Source organism: Magnolia sinica, chromosome 6 (genome assembly GCF_029962835.1).
Source record: "Magnolia sinica isolate HGM2019 chromosome 6, MsV1, whole genome shotgun sequence".
Lineage (NCBI taxonomy): Eukaryota > Viridiplantae > Streptophyta > Magnoliopsida > Magnoliales > Magnoliaceae > Magnolia > Magnolia sinica.
The window spans coordinates 19,459,090-19,472,563 of record NC_080578.1 but is presented as its reverse complement, the minus strand read 5'-3'; positions in this window follow the sequence as shown (position 1 = coordinate 19,472,563).

Below are 13,474 nucleotides of genomic sequence, written 5' to 3'. Positions count from 1 at the left end.
TGAAAGCATTCCCATAATCAAACTAGTATCAAATTCAATTCAACCTAAATAAAAACACAAGCAAAAGGTCTTCCCATCACGCTACAAGCTTCACCTCTTAGCCCTAGCGAAGAGGTTTAGCCCAACATGATGGGGTTAAATCTCTCAAAAATAGTCATGGAAAAAAAAAGGAATTAAACAAATAAAAATTCAACAACTCTCTCTCTGCTCCTTTGCTTCACGTCCAGCCCCCAGCTTCCGATCAGATTCCTCTCCCTCCCAAGTCATTCTCTCTCTTTTTATAGCCACAAGGGTTGGTGGAGTGCGTAACTGGAGTCGGTGGCTGAAGTTTTACGTAGCAAGAGCCACGTGTGCAGAAAACTCTACAACACGGCTGCGTTTGAGGTGGCTTTGGGAGGCTGTTCTTCAACATCTCTCAAATTTGACTTCTTAGACAGAATTCTAGCCACCTGTTGCGGAATATGGATGGTCCAGATCATGAATCCGAAAATTCCCTTGATCACAGAACCGGCCACCGTGGCCAGTTTTCACGGACGCACGTTCCTACGTAAACAGGGTACGCTGTGACAATCGGTGGGCCCCACAGTATGGTTTTTAGAGAAATCCACCCCGTTCATTGGATTCCTTGCGAAAAATCAGTCGGGAAGGAGTAGTTTTTGGTAGGTTCTTATATGGTCCACTATACTAACTCAATTCACCGTTCATCTTACGTTTTCTGACGATTCACATTTGTACATGTGAATGGGCCAAAAAGGAAAGCTAGGTGATGGTCACGCTCCCCTTCTGGGCACGTTAAACGGTCCAGATCATCAAAATATGATATATGTGGGACCCACTAGTAAAAAATGGACGGACAGGGTCCGTCTGCTGTCCCTGCGTAAGAAGAAGACAGGTCAGCCCGTCTTTGACCGGGCTGACTGTCTGGTGCACGGCCGGTGCGTGTACACTATGTACACGCACTGTACATGTAGGGTCCACTGTGATGTTCGTGAGACATCTGCTCCGTCCATTTGATGTGTCACTCCATTTAAGGCATTGAGAACAAAATTGAAGCATTTTCAGATCCCAGGCGGGCCCTAAATCACTGATTTATGGGCTGATCTATCCGTTGGGCCACTTCCAGAGGGATCCAATGGCTGAAATTTGACGTGTACGGTTAGTTTTTGGTCCTCAAGCCATGTATAAAGTTTCGAGCCGAATAGATGATGGAAACCCAGTGATCTTGCATTCTGGCTGACTTTCAGGCCGCTTGAGCTTCAGTTTCTCAATTTTCGCGGATCCCTGGCGTGTAATTCCATCGATCTTGGTCCCTTGGAGTCCATCTCTTGCCTTTAGTGTCATCAGAGCATTAAATCCATGCTTTAAGCTTCCTTTTCAGTCCATGCTCGTAAATACATTCTGCATCACAAACATGATTAAAGTGGGCCATTAAACGGTATCATGTTCATAAATCCAAGTAATAACTGGGGTCTAATATGCAATATTTGACCCTCAACAGTAGGGCCCACTGTAATATTTATTTATCATCCAATCTATTCATAAGGTCACGTGGACCAGAGGAGGGCCCACTGGACTGGGGCCCATTGCACTGTTTATTTGCCATCCAACTGTTCATAAGGTCACGTGGACCAGGCCGATCACATGGACCAGGGCGGGTAGGGCCCATCATAATGTTTATTTACATCCAGACCTGGTCCGGTCACGTGGACCAGGGGCGTCCACTGAAATGTTTATTTGCCACCTAAACCGTTCATAGGGTCACAGTTAGGGGGCCCACAGTGATGTGATCCATAGATCCAGCCCACCCATTTGGTGTCCCATTGGACTGACGGTCCAGACCAAATTTCAGCAACATCCAAAACTCAGGTAGGCTCCACCAAGTGATTTTATATGTTTTGGCATGTCTTCACATGATTTTAAATGGTGTGGTCTACCTGAGTTCTGTATAAGGCTAATTTTTTGGGGTGGACACGTGGTCTGAGGGGACCCATCAAGGTGGGGCCCACGGCTGGGGCCGTGAGGCCTGCCTCATCCGCCAGCACCGCAGGCAGCGCCTGCGCATGCTTCTGACAGCAGCAGCAGCTGCTGTCTATTGTTTTTTTTTTATGTTTTTCTGTGGTTTTTAGTAGATGGGGCCCACATCAGCAAGATCCATTCCAGCCATTGGATTCCTTGGTCCAAGACCGACCAAAAGAGTCCAATATGCGGCCCGTTTTTGGCGAATAGAAGGGTCAGGGTGGATTTTAATGGTAACACCGCTAGTTCCTATGGTATGGCCCGCCAGAAAATGGGATCAGCTTCATTTTTTGGTTCAACGCCTAAAATGAGCTGAAGAATGAAATGGACGGAGTGGATTGGCCCCATACATCAAGATGGAGCCTACATGGGTAGGTTATTCCAAAAGCAACCCTTTTTATTTTTATTTTTATTAGTACACACCCATGTCAGTACATACACACTCCACTTTAGCCTTGCCCATCCAGCGTCCAGTGACGCTGGATGGCATGGATGAACACATGCATTGTGGTGGGTCCCACATGGATGTGGCCCACCAACTATATATATATATGTATATTTATATGTATTAGCATAATATAAGTATAATATATCATATATATATATATATATATATATATATATATATATATATATATATATATATATATATATTCCCACCGGATGATGGATTTTGCCTAAAATGTGGTGGGCCTCACCATTGATGAATGGAGTGGATTTAACATGATTTGGTGGGGCCCACTTCATTCTAGGGAGGAGAAAGAGAGAGAGAGAGAGAGAGAGAGAGAGAGATATACGGTGATAGAGAGGAGGGACCCCGCCACTATGGGCCCTCCATTGATACAACTCATACATCAAGTGGGTCCCACAACAAGTGGCCCTTAAAATTGAAAACAACGGTAGATCACCCACTTTATCTTCCTTCTTCTTGGTCCCTTAGACTCCAATGCTCCTTAGCTTTCCTTTTAATGGAGGTTGATGGGAGATTGATGGTGTGGATGAGAGATGAGAGGGTGGGCCACACTTGTGGTTTTTGGGAGAGAGGGGTTGGACGTGTGAAATTTTTATTATTTTGGGAGATTTGAGAAATGAGAGAGAATATTAAAAGTGATGGATGGAGTAATGGGTGTAATTAATGAGGTATGGGTTGGTTTGAAAAATGGGTGAAAGAGGGATGGTGAGGGAGAGAGAAGTTTGACTTATGGGAAAAGGAGGAGTGGGGTGGTTGTACTTGGGTAAGGGTTGCATTTATGGTTGATTGATGAGACTTGTTGTAGAGATTCCCTCGAGATTCGCAAAGCGCGGCGTTTCTTCAGAATAAATGCAGACTGACATCTTCTAGCCTGGGTATCAGTTCAGTGCGCGAGTCGTGGCGTTGGAACCACGGCGACGACGTGGTCGCTATGATACAAGTTTCGGATCGAGCCGACGTCGGTGTGTGGGACCTGGCTTAGGATCACACGCAAACGTCGGATATGATGCAAAGGTTGTCGAAATTTGACCGGAATGATCGCGAAAACTAACGGAGCGATACGGACTAGGAGACGGGTCTTACATAGTGGACCCATAGCCTCACACAAGGGCCAAATATACAACACCATGGGCCTCACTCAAGAGTTTAATATACATCACGATGGGCCTCTCACATGGGCCTAATATACAACACAACGGGCTCCATCTCCAGGCCCTCAAATGCATCACAATGGGCCTCATCACATAGATCTTGGATTCATCATATTAGGCCTTAAACACGGGCTAAATACACATCACAACGGGCCTTAAATACGGGCCGCATATACATCACATTGGGCCTCGTCAATCGGAATCGGCTATTGGCCACGACATTCGGAATCAGTAATCGGCCATGATAATTGGCCTCGATCGATAATCGACCTCGATAATCGGAATTGGCAATCGGCTAGATTAATCAGGATCGGCAATCGGTCACAATAATCGGCCTTGATCGCTAATTGGCAATCGGCCACGACAACTCAGAATCAGTAATCGGCCTCGATCGATAATTGACAATCGGCCAAGGTAAATCAGAATCTGTAATCGGCCTCGACGCAAGGCGGGGTCCATGAATGGACGACCGATGATGGTCCAAGCAATATCAATGGGGGCCCATTCGTTTCGGTTAACCTACTAGAGAATGATGAGAATGGGCCTAACCAGGCTTAAGGGAAGGTGACAATGTGGACATCCAACTATCATTGCCTATCAACGTAGACCTTTAACCAACATTGCTTCCAAGCAGTGGCCTACATAGAGTCAAACATATAGCGGGCCCCATGGCCCCATACAAAGGGCTAATATACATCGCAATGGGCCTCACCCAAGGGCCACATCACATGGGCTACACATACATCACATCAAGACTCATCATATGCGCCAGAAATACCTCACAATGGGCTACGTCATATGGGTTAGTAACACATCACAATGGCCATGGCATATGGGCCGGAATTACATTACAATGGACCTTTCTAAATAGGAGATGGGCCCTACACATGGGTCTCAAATACATCAAGTGGTCTGCATCAATGGATCGTACCGATGGACCTCATGTACATCACAATGGGTCGCAATACATGGTGTCACCTATATGTCAGTTGGGCCACAATACATGGGCCGAAAAATACAACTCATTGGGCCTTACCAAGTGGGTCGTGCCAATGGCCTCAGCACATGGGCCATAGGTTCATCACATCAGGCCTTGTCCACGGACCTTAAATACATCACAACGGGCCTCGAACATATCACAATGGGCCATAACCCATGGGCTTCAAATACACAATAGGTGGGCCCTACACATGGGCCTCAAATATACATCATGATTGGCCTCATGGATGGGCCACACCAATGGCCTAATATACATTAAATGGGGCCACACCATATGGACCGCACCAATGGTCCTCATATACACAACAGGTAGGCCCTACTCGCGGGCCTCAAATACATAACATGTGGGCCCTACACATAGGCCTCGAATGCATCAAATGGGCCTCGTATCTGGGTCTCGAATATATCAAATGGGTCATGCGTCATGAGCCTTAGACATAGCACAATGGGCCTTGCCTATGGACCTAATACATATCGCAATGGACTTTGCCTATAGGCCTAATACGTATCATAATGGGCTTTGCCCATGGGCCTCAGATTCAAGCAGGTGGGCCCCATCATGTGGGCCTCAAATATACATTACAGGTGTGCCTAAAATATAAATTACAGGTGGGCCTCAAATGGGCTGAAAATATATCAGAATGGGTCTTATCAAATGGACCACAACTACATAACAAATGGGCCCTGCACATAACCCTCAAATATATCAAGTCGAAAGATCATCTGAACCATACCATGACGGAATTGCACGGTGTGGCCTACCATGATGTATTTTGAGATCCAACCTATTCATAAATTAACATAGGGATAGATGAAGTGAAAACAAATATCAGCTTAATTGGAAACTACTGTGGTCCTTAGAAATTTTGAATGGTGGATGACACTGTCCACTGTTTAAATGGTGGGGTCCACTTGAACTTTGGATCTGGCTCACTTATTTTCCCATGCCATAAAATGATCTCACATGTGGTTGGATAGTATGAATACAGTGTGTGCATCATGGTGGGCCCCACTGTCCAAACAGTGGAAGGCGTAGAAATACATACATCAATTTGGGGCCCACGGCTTGCTGCCATCAAGAGTAGTAGCAATATAGTTGTTGTTCATGCAGCTTGCTGCACTTAAAAAGGCAGAGGTGGGTCCTACTTAGGGCCCACCATCATGTATACATTATATAATGTAATATATAATATATATAATATAATATATACATCAACGTGTATTCCACACGTTGGGTGGGTTAAAACCCATATATCATGGTGTGCGCCGCACCAGCAGATGGACGGCCTGAAGCAAAAATCAAGGTGGGCCCCACAGAACTTGGTGACGTCAACTACTCGTGGGACCCATGGAGCTTGCTGCGTCAAAGCAGCAACTATAGGGCTGGTGTGCAGTACACCAGCCACTCCAATTCCCTTCACAGGTGGGTCCCACGTGGAGCCCACCATAACGTTTATTTTCCATCCACCGGTTGGCAGGGTCACACGGACCGGATGTAGAGGAAAAACAAATTTCATATCTGATCCAAAACTTCTTTGATAACCCAAAAGGGGTTTTAATGGTATACGTTAAATTCACCACTGTTTCCTTTGACGTGGGCCACCTGAGTGTTGTATACGGCTAATTTTGGGGTGGCCCATAGCTGGAAAGGGGGGCCACTAAATAAACGGTGTTGATGTACTACACACATCATGGTGGGGCCCACGTCCCTGGCCCGTTCACTGTCAGCGCAGGACGCTGCCGTCCTCTGACAGTCAGCAGCAGCGCTAGATATTTTCTTGGGGTTTTTCTGTGATAGGGCCCGCATCGTGAGGATCGACCTCGCCCAATGACCCCTACGGCTTAATATAAGCCAAACAAGCCCAATATTCAATATATGTTGGCGTATTGAAACATCGGGGTTGATTTAAACAGTAGACACACTGTTTGCTATGCTATGGCCCACCAGAAAATCGGATTGGCCCCAGTTTTCGGCTCAACGCCTAAAATGATATGGAGAATGGAATAGACGGTGTGGATTGGATTGATACATCAGGGTGGGGCCTGTGTGAGTGGCCCACCCAAAAACCATTTTTTTTTCCTTTTGTGTTGTTGCCGGTAGTACACCCCACTATCTACCCACGCTCCACAACATGGCCGTGTCCAGCGTCCCTGGACGCTGGATGATTTGGTTACACACATTTTCAAGGTGGGTCCCACATGGGCGTGACCCACCTGGGACGTGGCCCACCTAATTGGATCAATCAAATATTTGCGTTTTCCCCACGTCCGGCTGTGGGTTATGGGATGTCAGGTGGGCCCACTTGATGGACAACATAGATAAAATGTATACTTCATGGTGGGGTCCATTTAGGTGGGCCACACGGCCAAATCATCACATGAAAAAAAATGAAAGAGAGAGAGAGAGAAAGAAAGAAGCACCCACTTTTGATCTTCTCCTCCTTCTTTCGCCAAAGTATCCTAGAGGATCAATAGACAAACTTCAACGGTCGAGATTGGATCATGGACGGTGGAGACGAGAGTAAGGAAGGTGGACCACACTAGCTTCTCCTCTTAGAAGCCATGGACGTGAGTTGCTTGGTGAGAGGAGCTTGAAAAATTAGAGAGAGAGAGAGGTGTAAGAGAAGTGATGGAAGAAAGGATGGTGAGGTGATGAGAAAGTTGACTTTTAGGATTACCTTTTGTACTTGGGAATGGGGAGAGTAATGGGTGTACTTTTGATAAATGAGGTGATTGATGTGATGGATTCTCTCAAAATTTGTAATGTGCGGCATTTTCCTCGAACTGAATGCGGGCCCACATCTCCTAGCCAGGGTACCACATTGGCGTGCAAGACGCGACATCGGAACCTCGGCGACGGCGTGGTTGCACTGGTATAAGTCTTAGGTCGAGCCGACTCAGATATACAGGACACATCTCAGGGTCGCGCGCAAACACCGATAACCAACCGCGGGTCGCCGGAATTCGACCGGGATGACCGCGGAAGCCTACGGAACAGTACGTGATAGGATACAGGTCTTACGGCACCAACTCGACCTAACCCGCCCGACTTTCAACCCTATCTTCCTAAGATGCCAAAATGTTTAGCCTTCCTTAAAATAGCTTAGGATTACCTTAATCTCGTAATTACACTCATAGGGGAAAGGTTCTATATGGTTGAGCTCATGGGAACTCCCCATGAGGTCGAGTTGTGTGGGCCCCACCATGATGCGTGTCGAACATCTACCCCATCAGTCAGATGCACCATTCCATGGTGGGCCCAGGGCTTAAAAATCAAGTCAATCTGTGACTTTTGTGGGCCGCACCACGTACAAAAGTTGAGAGGTTACCCCCCATTAAAACATTCATAATCATTTTTTGGGCCCATTGAGATGTGGTTCACAAATCTAGCCCATCCATTATGTGTGTCCCACTTGGATGAGGGGTCAGACCAAGTTTTAGATGCATCTAAATTTTAGGTGGGCCCCACCAAGTGCTTTGATATGTTTTAAGCATGTCTTCACATGATTTTAGATGGTATAGCCCACCAGAGTTCCATATACGGCTGATTTTTGGGATATCCCATAATTTAAATGGGACCCATCAAATGAATGGTGTTGATGTTTGACATACATCATGGTGGGGCCCACACAACTCGACCTCATGGAGAGATCTTATGAGCTCAACTGCGTGTGTGTGTCATGTTGTACCCGGAATAGAAAACAATTCTCATAATTTCGCAAAACCGCATGCTTCGGCCAATTTCATTGACAGGCATTGAAGGCCCTTCAATGAGATTGAAGCCTCCTTAGATGGCATTGAGTAGCACCTCAAAAACAGTTCAATAAGCAATTAGAATAAATAAGGTTTTTTTCGATGGGATCAAATGTTGATGATGTGATCCATAACTTTTTAATGGGATCGAGTGGTTTGTTGATGGCACTGAGACATCCTGTTCCAACTAGATTAAAGACATCTAACAGCACCCACCATGATGTGTGTTTATCCACATCGTTTATCTGTTTTTCCTGCTAATAGTGAGATATGAGCGAAAAATGATGCAATATAAAGTTCAAGCTGACCACACCACAACAACAGCGGCGATGAATACACGCACCAGGTCCGGGTGGAGTTCAATCCCCACCGTTTTCTATGGTGTGGTGCACTTGAGCTTTGGTTCTGCACCTTTTTTGGGCTCATATACTAAAATGAGCTGGCAAAATGGACAGACTGTGTAGGCAAAACATATACATCACGGTGGGCCCCACAGAGCTAGGGCCACGTCGTGCCGCAGGGATATGCTGCAGCCTGCAGTCAATCTCCTTCCGACGGTGATGTCCTTACCCATATCAGAATCGTGCACGATCCACTCAACCTCTTTGGGCCTACCATGATGTGTACGTGAAATCGACTCCGTCCATTAGGTGATTGGCATTATATTCATGAAGGATAAGCACGATATAATAAATAAAAATAAAATAAAATAAAATCTCATGTGGGCCGTGCCAATGAGAACAATATAAAATTAGGCATAAACCTCTTTTAAGTTCAGCCGTTTTGACTCACCTAATATTTTAATCATGCTGAGTTTTGTATCTTCTTTCAATCTTGGTGATTCACACATATGAATGGGATTGGTGAAAGATATACATCATGGTAGCACCACACACAAACCTATGGTTTGAGTTATCCTAAAATTTCACTGTGGTGTAGCCTACCTGAACGGTGGATCTGTTTGATTGTTTGAGTTGTGGAGTTGTAACCGATGGCCGGAGTGGATTTCACGATGCCTTGAAGCCGATGCGATTGGCTCATGTCCTTGGGAGGTCCCTCCACCTGGGCCTCAGATTCGGTGGATACATGACTTTGGGCACACCGTGAATGGATGTGATTTATATCCAAAACCGTTCATCTGTTTTGATAGATCATTTTACGGCATGGGCCCAAAACTGAAGTATATCTAAGTGTTGGGTGGACCACACCACTGAAAATAGTGGTGATTGAATGCCCGCCATTAAAAAACTTCTTAGAGCCCACTGGAATGTTTGTTTGCCATCCAAGGTAAGGTCATACGGATTTAGATGAAGGGAAAACACAAAATGGATGGCGTGGATATAACACACACATATCAAGGTGAGTCCCACGGAAAGTGATCCACTTACCTTGGTGGTTCCGTATCCCTGTTTGGTACATAAAATTAGGAATTGCCATTCTCTGGAAGATAGATTGAGGGAGGGACACCAAATTCAGTTTGACTGTGATGATGGGCCTGTGGTGATTGAATGTCTACCGTTGGAAACTTCTTATAGGCCTCACCAAAATCTGAATTCAATTCATGGTGATCTTGTCACTACATACCTCAGTGGTGACATGATGTGACAAGAGTTGATTGGGCCAAGTACCACTGTTTGAGATTGGATCAAGTATAATCACCTCATCAAGCAGGTGGTATGCAAACATGAATTGCATGAGACCATCTTCTACAGTGGCATTGATCCAATCAAATCATGTCATGTATGTCATGATAGATGTCCGTGGTGGTAGGTTGCCGTGCAATCTGCAACGGAGATTGCACAGTAAGCCGTCCACCGTGCTTTTGCCAGCTCATTTTATTATATGAATCGGAAATGGAGGCATATTTATAACTTAAATAGACCACACCATACAAACATTGAAACCTTTCACATGCCTGCAATAATGTTTAGTTGTCATCCAAACTCTTCCTAAAGTCACACGTACTTGAATGAAGGGAAAACACAAATATCATCTTTGATTGAAACTTCCGTGGCCCTAAGAAACTTTCAACTATAAGCGTTCGATCTTCATTGTTTTTGTTGTGTGGTCCACTTAAGCTTCGGATATGATTCAATTTTGGGTAGATAAAAATCACGACAGTGGGCCCCATAGGGTCCTGCCCAACGTGATCAGAACGGGGAACAGGAGCGGGAGTGGAAACGGAAGCAGTGAAGCTCCAAATTTGAAGCGGGCATGGAACATCAACGTGCACATTTATAGAAATAAAAGAAGACATAATATGCCAACAATCAACCTCTTCATTTAAAAACATAGTATTATAATGTTAAAAAACAATCCATCCTATCAAGTACCAACTCATCTTTAAATGTATATTAATTTCATCATTTAAATTATTTAATAAATAAAAAAGAAATGAGCTCGAAAAACAAGAGACGTGAGAGAAGATTCGAAGAGAGTTGACAAGAAGAAATGAGCTTATTGGAAGTCTAATTTTTGAATCATAAAGAAGGAAGAGGAGAGATAAAAGAAGGATAGAGAGAGAAGTTACTTGTTGTTGACATGAGCAGAGGCAGTTCGGAAGACCAGGAGATGGGAGAGAGAGAGAGAGAGGAGCGACTCGAGAGGCTTGGACTCTTGAATACAGTTCAGATTTTATTGTTATTATAATGACAAAATTTTCTCCATTTTTATTAAAAAAAACAAAGATAAATAAAGTAAAAAATGAACTGCGGTTTGCAAACAGTTCCATGCCTGAACTAATAAACCATAGTTCTGACGTGAATCGTCTGTATGTTTGGACAGTTCCAGTTTCTAAGGTCCTACCACCATCGAGGTCAGTGGTGTTAGGGTCACTAGGCCATCCACTTCCCTCTTCAACTCGTACACTATACGTTAGCAATGTGGTATACGCGCGTCTTCAATTACAGGAAGCTGGGCCCATTATCTGGTAATCCAGACCATTGCTCGGTTGCATTCCAGCTAGAATAGATAATCTCCCTGAGATCTCTTAATAACTTGGAAGATGGCAACCACTGATATGGGTGCTTTTTTCAGTTGAATGCGTGACGCTGTTATATTTCTTTTCTTTGCTGTTTTTTGTAGTCTCTAGCCCTCTCTCTTTAAGTGCATGTGACATCCAACCTTTTTAATAGGTTGGTCCCACCGTGACGATCATCTAATGCAAAAATCACCCCTATCTACATTTTTGGAAGGCCACATGGTATAAAACAATTTCTAACCATTACTGAATAGCTAAAAATATGCTTGGTGCATTTGATAAGTGTGTGTGTGTGTAGTGATAAAGGCTTAAAAAAGGTATTTGGATGGGCTGGATGTCACAGGCACGTGAAAGGTTGGAAGGTATTGGTTGGGTGGACTTCCCTCTCTGCCTGCCCTTGTAAATGATCAGAAAAGTTTCAATGAGTGAGTACTCACTCTCAACTGATATCTGTGACGTGGATTTTTAAGCCCGTGGCTCACCACGGAAGAGTGCATCTGACTGATGTGGTGGATGTCACACATATATCATAGTGGGCCCCACACTGCTCCACCTCATAGGAGCTCCCACTTGGTCGACCTCCCATGAGGTGGAGAAGTGTGGGCCCCACCAAGATGTGTATCGAAAGTACATGCTGAAACCTGGTGCGACACTCCATTCAAGTGAGACACACAATGAATGGGCTGGATTCCTACATTACATGCAACATTGAGAGGGGTTATCCTCCTATTAAAAGCATTCGAAATCATTTATTGGACACATTGAGATGTAGTTCACAAATTCAGCTCATACATTATATGTCCCACTTGGATAAGGGAAGAGACCAAGTTTCAGCTACATTCAAAACTCAGGTGGGCCTCACCTAGTTTTTTTTTTTTTTTTTTTTTTCTTCCCTTAAATGTTTTAGGCATGTCTGCATATGATTTTAGATGGGCCTCACCAAGTTCCCATGAGGTGTGTGTGTGTGTCTATATATATATATATATATATATATATATATATATATATATATATATATATATATATATATATATATATATATATATATAAGAGAGAGAGAGAGAGAGAGAGAGAGAGAGAGATGCACGTCATTATGTGCGAACCTTCCTATCAACCGTCGGATAAGGTAGACGGTCTGGATAAAGGCACTCTTAGCGCGAGCTTAAAAAATCGAGTTTCCTTCTCTCGCACGCCTCTTCACCCACTATTCGAATGATGCGGCGAAAGCCTTTTCACATAAAATTCTTTCGCTGGGATACTTAGGTGGGTCCCACCAAGATGTTAATGATAAATCCACGCCGTCCATGCATTTTTAAAAATAATTTTATGGTATGAACCCAAAACTGAGGTAGATCAAATTCTTAAGTGGGCCACACAGTGTTGATTGAATTCTCACCATTAAAAACTTCCTGGGGTTACCTAATTTTTGGATTAAGTTGATATTTGTTTTTTTTTTTCATCATTCAGGTCTGCATGACCTAATCTACAGATTGGATGTCAAATAAATATCACAGTGGCCCCTAAAAAATATTTAACGGTGAGAATCATTATCACCGCTGCTTCCTGTGGTGTGGTCCACTTGAGATTTGGATCTGCCTCAGTTTTGGGATAATGCCCTAAAATGATAAGGAAAAATGGATGGACGGGGTAGATTTCTCAAAAACATCATGGGTGGCCCTACCTAGATTTCTAATGAACTTTGCAAATTGCGTGCGTAATTAGGGGCAGATTTGATTTCCTATGAAAGCCTTTCGCAGGAAGTTCCTGCGCAATGATGCTGGGTGGGGCCCACCACCATGTTTTTGGGAAATATACTCCGTTCATCCGTTTGTCGAGCTCATTTTAGGAAAATCTACCAAAAACGAGGTGGATCCAAAACTAAAGTGGGCCACACGAGAGGGAAAATTGGAGAAAGAAATACCTACCGTTGAAACCTTCCTGGGCCCTGCCTTGATGTTTATATCCCATCAAAACCGTTTATAAGGTCATTAACACAGGGATGAAGTGAAAATATAGAAAATTTATCTTGAAAAAAAGTTTTTATGATCATAAAAATATTTCAATGGTTCTCACTGAAACCCTACTGTTTCCTCTCGTGTGGCC